Here is a 17,136-nt window from a genome sequence, read left to right on the forward strand (position 1 = left end):
ATACTGTAGGGATCAAAGATTTTCATATAGTAGTGTTAACAATGTTTGATAAAAGAAGCAAAAATAAGATCAACTGAAAACAGAAAAAAGTGCAAAACTGTGGAGTTATTCTGAGAAAGAAGGAAACAGACAGACAGGCATGTTTAAGATTGCAAATTATGTACCATCATGTCATGGACAGGGATCCATCCTCCATGTCATCATTTCTCCTCTTCTTCTTTTTCCTTCTCTTTGACACTTATTCTTACTGCAGTGATCTATATATTGTTGGATACACAGAGATAGATACAGAGACACAGAAGGAAAAAAGCAAAACAAAAAGGAGAAGAAATCAGGAAAATGTCAGATGGCAATATCGTAGTTTGTTAAAGAAATTAAAAGTCTCACTCTTTTCACTCATTCATCTAACTCTATTCCTTCCTTAACTTTTTTCTTTAATTTTTCCATTCCTTCTTGTTTCCCTTCACTGCATTCACTCTACCTCCATCCCCTCCTTCACCTCCCTTCTATCTCTGTGAATAGAACATCAAAAGCCTCTGAGTTAGATGGGGAATGACAGTATTTGCTATTGGTATGCAGGCAGACATGTCTGCTCCAAAGTGTTAGTCTAAAGGCCTCGGCTAAGTGTTTGTCAAGACTTAAAGCCATTGTTCTCGTCTCCTCTCCTCTCAGATCTCAGACCTCTCCCTTTTTCTTTCTCCATCTCCCTCTCTTGCTCCACTTTTGTACTTTGATGGAGCATTTTACTTCTGTGTGTGTATGTGTGGATATGAGGAGACCAGTATGAGACAATGTGTGTATGTATGTGAAAGGGTGTGCTGAGAGGCTGTCTTCACTATTGCTTTTGGGTATCTTGATATATGTGGGCATTTGAACAATAAGCAAAATCCATCCACTTGTTGCTAATGGTGAACACAAAAAAGCTCCAACCACAAATAAAGTGAAACTCTTTCTATGTCAAGGGAATGGCATAATTTTCCAAGGCTTCACTGATATTCTCTCAATAAGCTGACCTCTAGGAGATACAAAATTTTAAGAAACTGTTAGATACAATACATCATAAGACATGACTTACAGCTTCTTGAGTAAGTGTGCTGGGTACTGTACCTAATGTTACAGGACACATACCCAGACTATCCATTCATTCCATCACAATTTCTCTGTTGAGAGAGTATTCATGTTACCTGTACAATAGCCTTCTATTGTAGCATGCACAGCTTTTGCTGCTATCTCACCCTATGTTTAACAGAACTGAAAAGAACAGAACCACCAAAACAACACAGAAGAAAGTCTATAAAAGTTATTCTGACAAAAACACAAAGCGCTGTGTAAGTATTTTGGTTTTCATGAATATAGAAATGTCCATCTATGGCAAATGTAAGTACATTTGTAATCATGAGCAACACTCTTCTAATAAAGGTACATTTGGGTCAAAAAAATAAGCATAAATCACAACAAAAGACAGATAAGTTAAAATAGTGCTTTTAAATCTAAATAAAGCCCAAACATTGTTATTTTGTTGTTTTCAAGGCAACAGATATAAATTAGCTGCTAGCTAACTTTGATGTGATTACTTTAAAGCGTGCACTGTACCCGCAAAACTAAATAATAAAATGAAATTAAATACTACAAGATTAATCATTGCTGAATATTTATTAGAGATGGGTGATGTCATTAAAAGATTATATTATATGATGACTCGAAGTGGTGAACAATGCCAAACGTCCAACTCGCAAATCTGATTTTATCCTGAAAGTTCTAACTAGTAGTTAGTGAACTTTTTTTTTCAAGAAGCATCAACGTTTCTTTAAAGATGTTGATCTTGTCCACTAAGCTGTCTTCTGTTTACAGTACAAGCTGCCAGGTCACTATTGTGAAATTCCTTGATGCCATTCAGCTTCCTCTTCAATAAATCCTTCACCTGCTGCAGGTTCTAATTGAAGTGGCCCTCCAGGTCACAGCAGACCTCCCAGAGAGAAGAAGGACTACTGTCACAAGCTGCAGTCCAAGCCAGTGGGGTTGGAGTCTGTCTGCTTGATCTGAACCTCACTGGAAAGGCAGCTGAATATCAACAACAAAGGACACAACAGCGTCCCAGTCAGCCTGCAGATGGGAGAACATGAGGCAGGACTGGGGCAAGCTGGTTATTGGCAATTGTTCTTAAAAAAAAAAAAAAAAAAAAAAGACTAATATACAGTATCCATCTATGATCCCTATTATCAATCACACAATCAATTAAGCGATTCGTTTTGCAGATCCAATTTTGTTTCTGATGGAGATACTAAGGGTATAAATTACAGACTTTATTACGATTCAATGTATCAGTTCTCTGAGCAACAATTTGATATTTACATATATCACAAAGTATGCCACAGTACAATTTTGATTCAGTTTGATTCAATTCAGGCATCTGCTATCAATATGAGATGATATATGCCCATTAACACAATCAATTACATTTATATTATTAATTCACAAGAAAATAAAATCACAAACATAGAATGAAATGAAAAACAATCTTTTCTTTTTAAAATGAATAAAATAAACCTGTTGTTCACTATAAGGTGTCATAATTTCCACTTCTAAGTGCAAGTGTTATTTTTTAAAATTTAAAGAGCTTCTCTTTAATAATCATACATTATGAAAAAAATAAAATAAAACTAAAGACTAAAGACATTTCCATTAAAGCAGGATGCATTTGTGGGATTTTTGAGTAAACTTTAATGCAAAAGTCCACTCTTCTAGAATCACTAGCTAGCTATCCATCCCTCTGTCCCTCTCTGGCGATGCACTGAAATAAGAAACAGTAGTAACTCACATGCTTTTCGATATCAGCAACAAAATAAGAAGTTTCACAACAATGAAAATATAAACAAATCCATGTGTTCTTAGTGTGTAATTAATAAAGCAGAAGTGCCATGAACATGCTACAGGAATTTCAATATAAATGTGCACCTAAGTGGCAGAGCGCAATACAGATCAATTTTTGGATTTTCAATTGATGCCATTGTATCGTTGGTCACTGAATTGATATATTCATCGGAGTGATGTAGTTTTACATCCCTAGTGGCTACCACAGTCTGTTGTATACTTCCATTTTCTATGCAGAGGTTGGAAATATTGTGTATCTATCTTCTGGTGGCCAGCAGATCCAATGCCCAGAAAGCAGCAAGACTCGCTTAACATCTGCCATTCACCCTCCACTGGAATAAATGGCTTCTGGTATCTGTTATTCTGACAAAACATGAACCTGCACATGTAGAGAAAGAATAGTTTAACGCTCAGAATTGCTGTGTTTCTCCTGACATAATGTCAGGTTTGCTGGATCATTCTTTGGTCAAAGATTATACTATGCTTATGAATGACAAGATAAATGCTGTAAAACAAAGCAGGTTAATGTAGAGCATATGAATTGCTCTCGGAACCATATACGCTGGAACTGCCATTTGCTTTTAAAAAATGAATGAAATATTTTGCTGCAATTAATAAAGTTTCTTCATTTGATGGTGTCACTCATTTTTTTCTTCTACTTTCCATCTTTCCCTCCCCATCCTCTCTTGACACTCACCGTTAACCTCCTCCTTGTTTCAATCTTTGCCATCTTCCCTTGCATGCTTCCCTCTATGTCTCACTGTTAAACTTGGTGCATGTGTGTTCTTCTGTCTGTGTGTAAACACTACATTCCTAACAGGGTTATACTCAAGGCCTGGAAAACAAAAAGCAGCTCTTTCTTTGATGTCCAAAGAAACATTCTATAGGGTGGAACTGTTAATCACTGATAACCCTGCAGCATCTCATCTCTCGCTCTCACTCCATGTGTCTCACCCCCACTCCTCCATTGTTGCCCTCCTCCCTCTCTGTCGCTTCACCTCACACCTCTCTCCCTTTCTTATTGTCTCACTGGTATTTTGTCTTCTCACCATTCTTTTTTCCCTTCTCCCTTTTCATTAAGTCAGTTTTCACAAGAGAGTTAGTGTCTTGTAGTGGTGTTTGGCTGATCAACATTAGTATCTGTGTGTGTGTGTCTGTGTGTGTGCGCATGCGTGTTGTGTGGGTAGGTATTGTCAATGGTGTGGCAGTGAGCCGAGTGGTGCCAGTAAAGCAGATTATGAGTTGATTTTGGCGAAGGAGGCTGGTAATTCTTTTAAATCAACAAAGCCGTTCCATTAGCCCCCCGCTGGTGTCCTGAAAAACAGACACTGCAATACTCCCAAAACACACCAGAGTACACAACCAAACATGCAATTTTATACACAGCACCATCTGAAACTATGTTAATGTGCACATTAACACACTGGCTCTTAAACTCGACCATATTTCAAAACAGATTCAGTCAGCTACAGGAATCTCCTATACATGCACAAGGATGACTAAAAATGTACAGTTGGCATCCAACCATACTCACACATGGACATGCAGCACAGCAATATACTTACAAACAGCAACACACTGATTTACATCAATACAGCCATGTACAAGCTCAAAGTTGTGTTTGGTACATTAACAAAAAAAGTACATTTCCTTTGGTTGTTTTACAATATAAGCATCTTACTCATACATCACTGAAAAGCTTTTCATAAAAGAGCAGAAGATATCATCATGTGCATCATTCGTAACTTTATATGGTTCTGGTAGGGATGAAAAGCAATCAGTAAGCTGGAAATTAGGCTGCCATCTAAAAGCATAAACAAGAACATAAGAATAAAACTAAACTTTAGGTGCTTGCATAACAAAACAAGCTTTCACCATTTGTCTTCCATTAAAATGTACAGAACTACTCTAAAAAAACAGAATATTCTAATCTGCAATTTCTATGTTTTTTAGGCGGCTGATGGGTCAGTAATCATAGTCGCCAGCAATCAAGCACCATGTTTGTATGTTGACTCTCTTTAGGATCAGCACTAATAGCAGCCCTCTCAGAGAAAAAGACACAATTGCCTCAGTGCAGATGGACAGAAGTCTGAGCACAATGGGACAAAAGGAGTAGAGAGACTAACTGTCAGACAGACAGACTAACAGGCGGAGTGGCAGCAAGACAAGCAGACAGTAGATTTGGGCTCTATGACCTGCTGCTATGGGATACAGAGAGAAACACACAAACACACACATACCACTTGGAATATACAGACCTGCCACTGAACAGGATTACCTCTGTCATGGGAAGACTGGTATCCCCTCATCAGTGCACGCACACATGCGTGTGCACACATACACACACACACACACACACACACACCACATCATAATGGTTCACTGGGCAAGCTGATAAGAATGTGGGTGAATGTGTATGTGCATGTGTGTGTGTGTGGTGCTGAGAAGTCTCTGATGGCAAGGATTAGGGACTCTTGACTCTCTTGGTCTCTCAGCAAAGAACTAACCAGCAAAAAACATGCTCACACACGCACACACGCACACACACACACACACACACACACACACACACACACACACACACACACACACGCACACACACACACACACACACACACACAGTACCAAGTGCTGCTTTGGATTTCACTTTACTGCTTTCTACAGCATATATTTGGCTATACAAAATGTTATATACAATAAAATCCAGTTGATTTGTTGAGTGTGACACACAGGCAGGTTACACAGTGAGAATAAAAATATGTGCACCAAAAATGTTATGCACTTGCAATATGTTTTGAATGACATTATTTATTGCTTCAGTTACTATGCCACTTAGCCGTATAACTGTGTGCATGTTACACTAGATAGACAATGTTTTAACTGGAAGACAGTCACTTTTAATTGTGCTATTTTGATACTTTTTTTTATACTTTCCAGGGGGATAAATGAGAAAGAAAAGTCAAAATTCATGCATCCATGCAGTATGAATAAACCCTTCAAACTAATTTGGGGAAACCTGAGCGAACTAAAGGGCTTGTTGGGCAAACACAAACATAAAAGGACTGACCATTTATAGTATATGTCTCCATATTTATTTCTTATCGAGAAACAAAGAAGCCATCTAATGAACAAAAAGAGTTTGAAGCTTTGTGGGGAAAAAGGTATGTGTTAACGTCTTATAGGTCATTGGTTTATTTGCCCTAGCATTGTGCAGGTGTACCTATTGAAGTGGCCAGAGAATGTGCAGAGTTAATTGCTAACTGTCCCCGGACTAATTTAAAAAGTGTACCAGGAAACGTAAATGACACTCTCTGTTCCCTCAGACCTCTTGCTCTAGAAATATTACTTCATGAAATAAACCTGTTTTAGAGACAAATAGGAAGCCACAATACCACAAATCTATATTAAAGTGAAGGCTAACTTATTCACAGGGATCATGGAATGTGAATGGGATGTAGCCGCATTCTAGTGAACAAACCTCGGCAGAGTCAGACAATGAAAATGAGCAAAATGCAAAGGTAGGAAGTAAAGAAATGGGAATAGCATGTCAGAATAAGAGAGAGAAGACAAGATGAATGCAGGAGAAAGAGAGAAGGAGCACTTAACCCCTGGTTAGTGGGGTCACATCCCTATGGTAGTGGGGGAACAAGGTCCCTGCACAAACACACACACACACACACACACACACACACACACACACACACACACACACACACACACACACACACACACACACACACACACACACACACAAGCGCCTAGAAATACAGACACACAGTGTAGAAGCACGTACATGTACACACAATCATTTTCACACACGCTGTCTTTCTAAATGCAGCCACTTTTCTATGGTTTCAATTCTTGAGGGGGACATCTGGACCCGAGAAGATCTCTCATCCAAAAAACCTCTCAGACTCTCTCTCTCACACACACACACACACACACCTACACACACAGACACACACAGAGAGAGAGAGAGAGAGAGACAGACAGAGAGAAATATATAGGGCATGCACACATACTATACATACACAAGGGACTTGGCTTTCGGAAAAGTCTGGAAAAAATACAAATTTCTAACACTTCCACCAATTCCCCAAACTCCTGGCTACAGTTGGGTATCATTCAGATTTTAACAATTCCAATTCCAGTTCTGCTTATCAATTCCAGTTTTTAACGATTCTCATTTCTGATTCTTTTATTGGGCTTGGTCAAAACAAACTTCTTATTTCGCAGAAAAAATTAATTGGAAGTATTAAATCCATAGACAAGCCATAACATATTCAGTCATATTCTTCCTCAAAGCTGTCTTTACACTGTTTATGGAGAATGTAAATTAAAATCATACAGTTTCATTTGGTTGCTGCTGATAAATGATCAGTTTTAATAATGATCTGTTTATCTACTGTACTGTGACATTAAATGAATGAATTTAGTAAACACTAAATATTCAGGGTATCCGAATATTTGGATCTCAAAATGAATATTCAGATACCACTACAATGAAAGAATATTCGGATATTCAGATATTCTGGCCCAGCCCTAGTGTATGGTGCCTAGTGCACTTGCATACTTTCAACCAAACCAATTACCATAGATGCAAAACTTAAACCCTGGTTTGAGCTAGCAGGTATAAAAACTCTCTAATTTAAAAATGCTTCTTGTAGAGACAAATCGGGCAGATATAATTTATTATCTTTGTTTACCTGAATGTCCATGCATTGACTTTAGAGTAGGGATACAGCCTTTTCATCACATAAGCTGTGACTTTTCTGTGTCACTCTTGAATTTTTCTATGGACTCGAGAGAGTTCAGCATGGCACATCAAGCACAGCACTCGTTAATTCGTATATCGTCCTCCCTTGCATGAAATAAGTGTGGCACAGGTGTTGCACTGTGCTGACTCATCTTTTCATCAAACAAAATGCAGCTTCACTTTTGAGTGTTTACTGCCGTCCATGCCTAAACTTGCGAGCTCATTACTCTTACTCATATTCTCGTTAAAGAAAACAAAATGTATGGCTTTGTGCTGCATGGTCCAGTCCAGAAACAGAACCACTGTGTAGTTCAGGAGACGGTTCAACTCGCATTACTGCTGGCTCAATCGCGCATGCGTTAAAGGTCAATGGTGTCCTGGAAATTGAATTTGAAACGAGGTTGAGTGACTTTTGGTTAGGAATGGACAAGCAGAATTGAAACAAAAGTTTCTTAACAATTCCTTTGGAATCAAAGTTTTGGCACTGGTTCCAATTTGGCACCGATTCTCAATGCCCAACCCTACACCTGGCTATCAATTATTAGTACAATAATATTTAGCAATATGTGAAACAAACAATCGACTTTTCGGACCATGAATGCACAATTACTTACTATTATTCAGCTTATAGCTTTCAAATTGTGCATGCTGATGTGCTTACTTGCAATTAAAAAGTTTGTTTGTGTGCTTTTGTGTATAAATGTGTGTGATTTGTTGTGATTTCAGTAAGATGCTGCTATAACACTGCTATTTCTGATATCTTGCTTTGTTATATTATGAATTCCGACAAAATATTTTTGGTTCATCTGTGTTCGTCCACATCAACAGTGAAGTTGGTCAACTGATTTGGCGTGACTCACACACGGCACGCTTCACTCCACTAAACTGTAATGCCTACATGTCAGAGCATTACAAGTCAGTATGAAATCATGTGGTGATGTCACCACCTAATCCTAAACTAAATTTGTTGACAGCTGATTCAGTCATTGATTTAAGTTAGCCATGTCAATTATTCATTGCATTCCTATTTTATAGCTCCGAGTCTGTGTGTGTGTGTGTGTGTGTACTGTAGGTACACGAAGAGAAAGAAGGAAAGACAGACAGAAGAAACACAAACACAGTGACAGAGAAAAAAAGAAACAAAAAAATTAACCAGACGGAAAGAAAAAGAAAAACAGACAGATACACAGAGAGCAAAAAGAGGAGCAAGTGAGTGCAACTCAGAGAGAGAGCATCAATTATTTAGTGAAGGTAACGTGAAGCTTCCTTGGATCAGGCAAACTGCTGGCTCTTCCCCAGAGAAAAGAGAGAATGAATTAGGGTGAATTTATTAGAGACTGTGTATGTGTGTGTGTGTGTATGTGCGTATATGCGTGTGTGTGTGTGTGTGTGTCAATACAGTCCAAGCACCCACCTTGGTTCATGTTGTTGTGTGGGTGCATAGCCAAAGAAACACCACACACGCACGCACGCACGCACGCACGCGCGCACACACACACACACACACACACACACACACACACACACACACACACACACACACACACACACACACACACACACACACACACACACACACACACACACACACACACACACACACACACACACACACACACACACTCTCATCCTGAGAATCCCAAACCTGTTTCCAGGTTCATTAATAAAACAGCAGCTCTTTATATGTGCTCTTCCCCTCGCTGTCTTGCCTTTCATCCTCTGTTTGTTCACACACACAGTGGGATTTTACTGTGTGTGTGCATGTGTGTGTGAGTGTGTGTGTAAACTCCAACTGGGATTTGGGGATGGCCCGGCTGTTTGTTCATCAGTCAGACAATAGTCGACCCCACTGTGGTACATATAAAAATCTGATCTCTCTTTCATCATGGGTAAAAGGGAACACCACTCAATTCAAGCTTTTCTGGGCTTTTGTAGGTAAATTCTTCCTGTTGATTCTGATCTCTGATTCACTATATCAGCTGTTTTGTAGTCATCTGCAAAATTGTATTTTAAGGATTATGTTAAGGCAATATGATAAATGAATTTGTGGTGGTTTGTCACACAATCAACAATAAAAAAAATGCCCCAGTCTGTTACAAAGTGTAGTAAAAATACATTTTTTGAAAGCCACAAGTATAGCTTTAAGTTGTTTCACTTTTGACTTAAAACTCAGTAGTCAAGAATTACTCCAAGATGCAGTTCTGTCTTTGTTATGTTGAAAAGTTTGTTTCTACAACACAGTTTCATGTGGGATGATAGAAGGATTTTTTTTTAGTAAAAGTTCATTTTTCATTGTAAATGAAAAGATGTTTGCTTAAAGCTAATGTTTGATCAACCACTAATAATAAAAAAAAAAACAACAAAACATTTGTTTTCTTCCCTAAGGTGTAATTTTGTCAAGCATGGTTTAGTAAAATATATGTTTTCCACTTTAAATTTACAAAAGTTCATAACTGCACGGTTTTATCTGGTTTTCAATTTTTGCATTAAAGACACTCTAACACCACGGGGCTTCTGCTTGGCCCATTAGACAGACAATTCAAGTGTTTGTAGTGACAAGAAAACAAGCATTTGGGGAACGTGCACTTGTACAGTGGATGATCATCTCTTACACACGCCTGGTTGGGTATGCTACAGGCAGACACACACATCTACACACAGAAACCTGAACGCCCTCTTCTACCCCATCCTACCTCATTTCCACCTGTATTACTCCTTCTGTGCCTCCCTCTTTCTCTCTCTGCCTCTCCCGCAGACACACACACATACAATGTAAACATTTTAACAGCTCTGGACTAGAGAGGGATCATTCTGGTTTACTGAGATGGAAAATATGAGTCGAGCAACACTTTCTTGGGTTTTCTCCCTGTCTCCCTTTCTGTCTCACTGTCAGGATGTCATCCTTTCTGTCTCACCTTTCCTCCTTTACTCGGACACAACTTTACTGTTGCATCATACCTCTTTCTGTTACACCATCTAGATGTAGCGCTCCCCGTAAACCCCTTTTGTCCCCCTAATAAATCCCACAATACAGAATGCCCAGAAAAGCACATTTTTGAATTCTGCCTTTTTGTCAGTTTATTGTGTGATTTGTGAGACTTCAGGAGATTAGGTAAATGCTCCACAATTGCTGAGGCCTGCCTACTATCATAATATACTAATACTAAATCATACAGCAGCCAACTGTTTTGACTTCTAATCATATTCTGTAAGGTGAGCAGCTTCAACATATCCTTGGGATGCAGAAATATCCAATTTGCATTGGGATTGAGACTAATGACCAGTTGAACATAGCAAAAATATCCATGAAATATACTTAGAAATAAAAAAATCCACATAAAATAATTAAATGAAATCACAAAAGAATTAAAACATTGCAGTGTATAAGGGCAACAAGCCATGCCTAGGGCTGTGCCATATCATACACCCATGATGATAGAGTTGTGTTACGTATTAGCTTCCATGTGGGTATCTCCAAACAGAACAAGCCTAGCACAAGACAGAGCTTGCACTTTTGTAAGAGTCTGAAAAAGAGTTAATTCCAAATAACAAGCTTCTTCTGTCATCTGGAAGTCGTTCGGCTACAGCAGATCAGATGTGATCAAACACCTACTTCTTCATGCGTGGCATCTAAATGAGGGGAATCGGATGTGCATAACAATGACCAGTGCAGTTAACACAGTGGTGAAAGCTCCCTGAACAAATGGACAAGTTTGTCATGCTGCAGCCATTGCAGACACATTGCTATTGGTAAAAACACTCTCCATCTCTTTCTTTGTCTTGGATCTCTGCAGGGGTCTATAACTGCAAAAGCATTCCACTGACATTTTAAAAATATAAATCTGATGGTACCTTGTCACTGAAGTGAGGTGGTTGAGGCACAGCAAATGAATGAAAGGACCTAAATTCTACAGACTTCAGAAGTAGGATAAGCTATTTCTGTTTCTCCTGGTTCTGGAGGTAAAAGTCATATTCATGTTCACCATAGACATTACAACATTACAACTGGAACACACTGCTGAAGAACTTCCAGGGCTTGAATGGACCTATTTGTTTCAACCTCTTGGTTCAAACAAAAACAACAACTGTGTTAGAAAAATATTTGTTCTTGGAGTATGATTCATATAAGCCTGTAGACAAAATACTTTTCAGAAATGTGAGGATTTGAGGTTTGCCTGTAGTCAACAGTGCAGTTCCCAAGATGGCAAGTGATATAATGTCCATGCTGTGCAAGCCTATATTGCCTAATGGAAAACATAATTTGGTGTCACACTTCAAATGTCTGTTTTGTAGTTTCGTTTTGTATTTGTATTTTTGCAGCAACTTTTAGGCTGGTATAACATCCACATTAATGCCAAGTGACAAGGTGGTCATTCATCTCAGTGGTTTTACTGTGGTGGCTAATCAATGTATTTATGGAGTTTAAATAAATGTGGTGATATCCGTGCATATGGAGACCCCCTAATGTGAGAAGACCATTCTTCCACAAATCATACCAAACACTGACCAATCAGTCATTGAAGGATTTGGGCTGTTAGCTGTGAGGATGACGTGCCTGTCTTAGGTAGTTGGTCTCTCATATCTAATTAAACACTGGAGCTGATTTCAAAATAAGCATTATTTAGATAGACTGATCACATATTTAAAATGTAAATGGTTATTTGCTCATCTGCAAAAATATATAAAGTGACATAACAGCAGTCCTAGGAGGAAGATTTTACATTTACTTTTGTTTGCTTTTTTCATATATTTTCCAAATCTATGCATTTTCATAGTTGCTGCATTAATGGATTTGGAGCATGGTTCCCTTAATGCCAGTGTCTTCTTACTTGTATGTCCCTTCTCTCTGAGGAACACCGCAACTGCATCATATTTTGTCCACAGAATTAACAACAAACTATTTTGAATATGCAACTGCCCTGACCGGTTTCTTATGTTAAAAGTGTCTGAGTCTCAGTATTGTAGGATTCAGAGCAATCCCCCACGCCAAAGTGACAAAAGATGATTTCTCAGTAACGACATGAAAATATTTACAAGTGGTGACCATAAATCAATAGTGAATGAATGTAATCTATGCAAAGAAATATTATCAACAAGATATCATTTATACATACTGAATGAGGAAAAGCACTTATGGAATCAGCATTTCCTCCCATTTCCCAACCCTTAACTCTCTCTAGGATTATGTTATGTAGGTGATTTTATTTATTTATTAAAGTAAATTTAAAACTACGATATTGTAACAATTTTTTTTAACAGCTAGTGTCCTAAGAGTTATTCATTTCCCAGTAATCTTCTCCTTACATATCTATTGACCGACTCTGACTATTGCTGTCCATGCACTTCTGATTTCTCCTTTTATTTACACATTAAACAAATCATGCATCAGCTCCTTCATATCAGAGGATGTTTCTCCAAAAATACAAGACTACAGCTCTTACATGCTCATGTTCAGCTAAAACAGATGGATTTAATCACTGTTCAATCATTTAATCTGGCAATGAAGTAGAAAAATGAATATTTGATTATTTTTCAGTGACAGACACACAGACAATTATGTTAATACGATCTATTAGTTGTGTATGTTTTTGATTTCTCCTTTCACTCAGGGCCTATCTCTTTTCCCTGTTTTGACTGTGAACTTCCCTCTTGCCTTCTCTGTCTCAACATCAGTTCCTCCATCTCTACAAACCAAATTTATTTTCCTCTACCTGTTCATTCCCTCTATCCACCTCTACGTTTGGTGTGTGTGCATACCTGTATTTGGAGCATCAGCTGAATACCAAATACAAAACTGTATGTAATGTATGTAAGCCTCATGTATGCTTGTGTGTCTGTATGTGCGCTTGTGTGTTACTGTGAATTAGTGATTGTCTTAAATCTGTGAATACATATGGCTGACTCAGTGGTTCTGTCTCCAACACAGCAGCTGCATCTTATCTGCACCGCTGTGACGCGTGTGTGTGTGTGTGTGTGTGTGTGTGTGTGTGTGTGCGTGGGTGTGTGTATGTGTGTGCGCATGATATCTGGAATAGGAATCTTAACAGTTTTCCACATTAGAGAAGGGGAAACGTCAGAATGCTATTGTAAGAGATCCACTTCCTGTCCGATAAGCAAAAATCTCTCTCTCTTCCTCTCGCTCTATCTTACACACACACACACACAGACACAGACACACACTCACACACACACACACACACACACACACACACACACACACACACACACACACACACACACACACACACACACACACACACACACACACACAGAAATCCTGACAAGCAAAATTTGCTTTCTATTTCTTTCCGTGCTCCCTCTTTCTATCTTTTTGCCTTCACTCTCCATCACTCTGTGTTTCTCTCGCTTTCTCTAATAAGCACAGGTTTACTGCTGAGGGCAGACAGGGCAGTGCAGATGAAAGAGGAGAGACGACAAGCACTCAGAGAGACAGACGGCAAGAAATAGAGCAGTGAGTGTATGAGTGGGAGCACAACAGAGAGGAAAGAGTTGTCCCTTGGATGCTCATGATTGTGACTCAAAGCTAAAAAAGAACAGTTGTAGAAGTCAAACTACATTATGGTTTGCTAAAGTAGGCCTTGGAAATAAAATGATGGCAATATGTGTCCCCGGTAGACACTTTTTCAATAGCAACAAGAAAATAATTCAGTAGAATGCTTAATAGTTTCACTTTAGTGCATTACATGCAAATGCCATGTGAGAACCATAACAAAAACACAAAAAGCTTTGTTGCATGAACCAATCAAGTGTGCTCCCTCTCTGGCTCAGCCGATCATATCCCTTGACAATAAAACCTCTTCGCCTTCCATTGCGGGTATCCCGAGGTGCACTTGTCCGCTATATTGCCCAGTGCTCAGTATGTTTACCTATTTCAACCAGTAGTTTAAGTGGGGTACATGTGTGATTATGAATGCTCTAAAAACTTTAGAGAAACTAGGAGGGCCATTTCAGAGCTTGATTAACTGATCCAGTGGCTCTTTACAAGCAGCAAAGGCAAACAAGACCATCAACAAGAAGAGTTTGTCTGAACTAATACTTCTAAATGTGCATCAGAGGATAGCAGAATCATGGTACCAACAGCAAGCAGTTTTTAGCAAAAATTTTGATAAATCATCCAATTATGAGACAGTTGATAAATTGAAAAGAAAACAAAAAGACACTGCAGTTAATTGAAGAACAACAAATGAAGATGCTTCCATACAGGCCCTGGGAAGTCACTGGATTGTTAAATGAGTATAAGAACAGTGTGAATTGTGCAACTGCCTCCCAAGTCATCAGGTCTCAGTCCAACTGAAAACCTACATGAGATGTTGGAGCAACATGTTAGACAGCTTTCATCCGTCATCTCCTTAGCCCAAAATGAGAAGATATCCACACTATACCCACAGAATAGTTTCAAGAAAAGCAGATATGATACAATTATAAAGACATTCATGGAAGAGAAATAAATCTAAATCAATCACAATACAGATTATTGGGTGTCAAAGAATCAATTTCAAAGTACAAAACTCCAATAAACTGTAATTGTAATGAATGTTGCTGCAGTTTGTAGCTTTGTTTAGCCCACTATTCAAATCTGCAAGTTACATGACACAACTCTCCTCTGCTTGTGTGTCTTCTTTCCTCACTGTCTCCTCTTTTTCCTTGTATTCTTTTCCTTGTCTTCTTATCTTATCTAATCTGATCACTCTTTCCTTTGTCACACTCCCCTTCTTTCAACTCAGATCTGCCTTTTTTCCTTTTTTTCCTCTTCTCCTCTAACCTAAATTCATAATCATCACTTTCTCTCCTAAATTTCACTTTAAACTTTATTTGTATCATCTTCCTTTTTTCTGTCATTCCCAATTAACCTGTGTTGACCTTTAGTGGTAATAACCATGGTAGGTGTGTGAGTTATGTCTTCCCCTGCGGGTCTGTGGACTATTGTCTGTAGTCCAAATATGACGCCCACGCACACCTTCTTTCATATCTCTCGGGAAAAGCCCAGAACCTCTAATTCAATGCTGTTAAAATGAAAAAACCAGTCACTGAAACCCCAGTATGTTACAATGAGTAAGTAAAATATACTTTTGGGATCCTGTAAGTATGGTCTTCATTATGTTATTGAGCCTACGAGCATCATTCTGACAGATAGTACAAATAATTTGCCTAAGTTGACCACTGATTTCAGAATATTGATAACACACCCCAGGGCTCCAGACTAAGTTTTTCACTGGTAGCACTAGTTTGACCAGCTTTCTCATTTGGTTGCACCTCCCACTTTGTCACAGGCAAAACACAGCATTTTCTGAACATTTTCTTATCGAGTGACAATGTTCCCTGGACGTCCCCCATGCAGGCTGCTGTAACTGCTGCTTGGTGACTATGGTGCTCAGTCAGGTGTGTGACCAAAAATTATTTTAAAGAGAGTTAAACTAGGGCTCTCTGATGTCAGATTTGTCCCATATGAAACCGAGTGATTTTTTTCTACATGGGGTCTTTTCTATGAGCAGCGCATGCAGATGTGCTCTACATTCCACGAGAAGACCACATTTTTAAGCATAATTACCACAATACACCAAAGTTATAAAAGTACTACTTTCCACCATTGTGGTTAACACAGTAGTTGTCTGTGCCGGTTAGTGACATCAATACAGCCTAATGATCAGCATGCACTTGCACAATGTAACAAGTTCAAATTTGAACCTGCACACTCTTAAAAAAAAAAAAAAAAGGTCACACATGAAACCATTTTGCTCACACTCTGGAGCCCAGTATCCTGTTATGGTAAAACTAGAGGAACCCCTAAGACTGTCTCCGATAGGTACACGCATGCATATGTCTTTATATTATGTATCATAGCAAAAGCCTATCAGAGCACTAAGACTTTAAGAACATCATAGTTATATGCTCTGTACCAGAAAATCTGCAGTCATTGTATGCTTATTTAAGTGTACTGTGCCATGTGTGTGTGTGTGTGTGTGTGTGTGTGTGTGTGTGTGTGTGTGTGTGTGTGTGTGTGTGTGTGTGTGTGTGGAGGGATGGGGGGTTGCATGTATTTGCCTGTGGGTCACAGTAGGCCCATCTGTTGTAAACCAAATCAAATCAAACACACAGCTAGAAAAACTCTCCCACAAACTTGCCTTCACTACACCCCTTCTCTCTCACGTTTATATACACGCACAATACATACAGTATATAGTAGGATGTATAAATTATGTGTGTGTGCTTTTCACAAGTTTTCCAATTTCCTTTGTGGCGTCTCTCTCGTTGTTTCAATGTAACTGTGGGTATTCCCATTAAGGAAAGTCAACAACAACTGGGTAACTGATATGATGCCTTGTAAAGTAGTGTTGAACATGTCCTAAAACAAAAACTACAGGTAACAGTATTATTAAGCTTCCTACCTACTCAGCTTTACAAAAATTCAGCATAACACACCATGCAATTAAGGACAATTAGAAGTTACATCCATGTCAACACATGCATCAAGTGCATGGCTTACACAG

The 17,136-nt window shown here is 38.7% G+C and overlaps 1 protein-coding gene across 2 annotated transcripts in view; it reads right to left on the reverse strand.

The window, feature by feature from the left end:
* The window catches only part of esrrga (estrogen-related receptor gamma a), a 153,851-nt gene that overhangs the window by 117,660 nt on the left and 19,055 nt on the right, over positions 1 to 17,136 (reverse strand). The window contains exon 3 of one of the 2 annotated variants that reach the window (XM_055011366.1): positions 165 to 257. The exons of the other annotated variant lie outside the window; for it this stretch is intronic. The gene's annotated coding sequence lies outside the window, so the exon portion shown is untranslated. The remainder of the gene's footprint in view (positions 1 to 164; positions 258 to 17,136) is intronic. 2 annotated transcript variants of the gene reach the window in all.

This window comes from Amphiprion ocellaris, chromosome 1 (genome assembly GCF_022539595.1).
Source record: "Amphiprion ocellaris isolate individual 3 ecotype Okinawa chromosome 1, ASM2253959v1, whole genome shotgun sequence".
Taxonomy (NCBI): Eukaryota; Metazoa; Chordata; class Actinopteri; family Pomacentridae; genus Amphiprion; species Amphiprion ocellaris.